Below are 2,239 nucleotides of genomic sequence, written 5' to 3'. Positions count from 1 at the left end.
GTGTGTGTGTGTGTGTGTGTGTGTGTGTGTGTGTGTGTGTGTGTGCCGGTGCTTGTGTCTGTGTGGAATTTCAGGACTGACCACTTGATTTTGGATAGCCATTTAGAGGTCTCATCTCTGGGGAAAACTAATTAGCCCTCTATCAGCAGGCATGCATTACCTATAGCTTCTTCTTGACATGTGAGTTCCCAGGAGCTTCCACACTTGCACTGTGGAATTTAAATGGTGTCATCATTGTTCAAGTCTTTGTGAAGCAGTCGTACTGTTGAGATTTCATGAGAGAATATTTCCTGTCATGTCTGGAAGGCATAATTTGGCAGAAAACTTCCTGTTCCTCTGCCTCCTACAATGCAGCCACCTCCCCCACGCCACACACACACAAACACACACACACACACACACACACACACACATTCGCACACGTGCACACATACTCCACAGTGTCCCCCATACCCCAGGTGGAGGGCTCGCACATATGTGTCAACTGGAGCTGGGCATATCATGGTTGTTCAGTTTTCTTTGAATTGTGATCCTTTGTGACCCTCTGAAATGATCTTTATTTCTTACCAAAACGAGCTTTTTTTAATGAGGTGAGAGCCACGCCCATGTGAGGATATGAGGATAAGCATTTAGAATGCAACCAAATGCATTTAAGTTTAGGAAAGTGGCAGAAGTATGTTCTCATCTAAGAATCTCACTAGCAAAGAGTGACTGGGTCTACAGAGCCAGGCGTGATTGCTTTGTTGTTAAGCAGGCCCTTCCTGAAATTCAGAGACAACTGTTGACTATCACTTAAATACAACTGTCATCATGGTGCCCTTAGCGAAATCTTGCAGTTTTTGTCATTGAACATGGTCACACCACAAGTAAAGTCTGAAGTAGGACAGAAAATGCTCTGAAGGCTGCTCTGGTCACCCATTATTATTAAAAATGGCTGACCCCTAACAATAATGTACAAAAAATATAAAATGTAAATAAAAATACAATTTTTCCTTTTAAAGTATTTTTAAGGAAAAAAAATCGGGCCTGGGAAGTTCTGGTTCTTTTTCCCTCCCATGTTGCCAATTCATGTTGTGGTTTTGGTGGAGTGGTGGAGAGCACATGTCATCTGTGGGTGGCACTGCCCGCTGTGGGCAGGCGGGACCTGCTTCTCTACTGGAAGGTGACCACGTTTAAATTCTGAGACGGGAAGTGGAGGGTGACTAGGTCACAGTGCGTAAGGTTAGCGTTTCCTTTTGCTGTCTAGTCATCCTCCTCGGTCTTCTGCTTCTTGGTGTCGACACCGCCATCCTCATCACCCTCAGCTACCTGCTTGCCCATAGGAGCCTCAGCTTCCCCATCTTCATCTCCATCCTCTTCCTCACCGTCACCTTCTTCCTCCTCCTCTTCCTCTTCCTCCCCACTGTCTTCCTCTTCTTCATCTACCCCATTGTCAGCCTCCTGCTCCCCATTTTCCTCATGTTCAGCATTTCCATTGGCAGGTGCATCTCTTCTTTTCTCTGCCCCCTCCACAACTACCTTCTTCTTCAAGTCCTTGGTGGTGATCTCGGAGCTGCTGTCCACTGCCACGTCTGACGTGGTGGGGCACACCGGTGGTCCCATACAGCAAGTGAAGAATTCGTCGAAAGAATTCGTCGAAATGTGGCTCGCGGCCACATTTTTCATTGTGCATTCATCAGTTGATGTGCATCTAGGCTTGTTTTGGGTTTCTGGCCATTATAGATAGAGCATCAACGAATGTGGGTGAACAAGTATCTTCATAGTAAGATAGAGAGTCCTTTGGGTATATGTCCAAGTGTGGTATAGCTAGATGATAGGATTTTCTTTTATAATCGCATTGAGTTTCTCAATTGCTTTTTATACAATGGCCATTGTTCCCACAATTAATTCTGCCAGTCCATAAGCACACGAGGTCTTTCCAATTTTTAGCATTCTCAACCTCTTTCTTTAGAGATTTAAAGTTTTCATTGTCGAATTCTTTCACCTCCTTGGTTGCATTTATCCCACAATAGTTTCTTTTCTTTGAGGGTATTGTGAATAGGAATGTGTTCACAATCTCTCTCAGTGCGTTTGTTGGCAGTGTGTAGAAAGGCTACTAATTTTTATAAGTTGTTTTAGTATACTGCTATTTTGCTGAACTTGCTGCTCATTTCTTGCAGTTTCATGAAGGAGTTATGTGGCTCTCTTGTGTATTAACATCAACTCATCTGCAACTATGGATAATTTGACTTCTTGTTCT

At 44.0% G+C, this 2,239-nt stretch overlaps 1 pseudogene across 1 annotated transcript; it reads right to left on the bottom strand.

Moving 5' to 3' along the window:
• Positions 1-1,218: 1,218 nt before the first annotated feature.
• Positions 1,219-1,665, bottom strand: LOC110314408 (annotated as a pseudogene). Its single transcript, XR_002380167.1, has one exon. The product of XR_002380167.1 is annotated as a prothymosin alpha pseudogene (transcript).
• Between the last annotated feature and the right edge of the window lie 574 nt (positions 1,666-2,239).

The sequence above is a fragment of the Mus pahari genome, chromosome X, assembly GCF_900095145.1.
Source record: "Mus pahari chromosome X, PAHARI_EIJ_v1.1, whole genome shotgun sequence".
Taxonomy (NCBI): Eukaryota; Metazoa; Chordata; class Mammalia; order Rodentia; family Muridae; genus Mus; species Mus pahari.
Note: the sequence above shows the minus strand (reverse complement) of the source record. Positions and strands in the feature narration are given on the sequence as shown.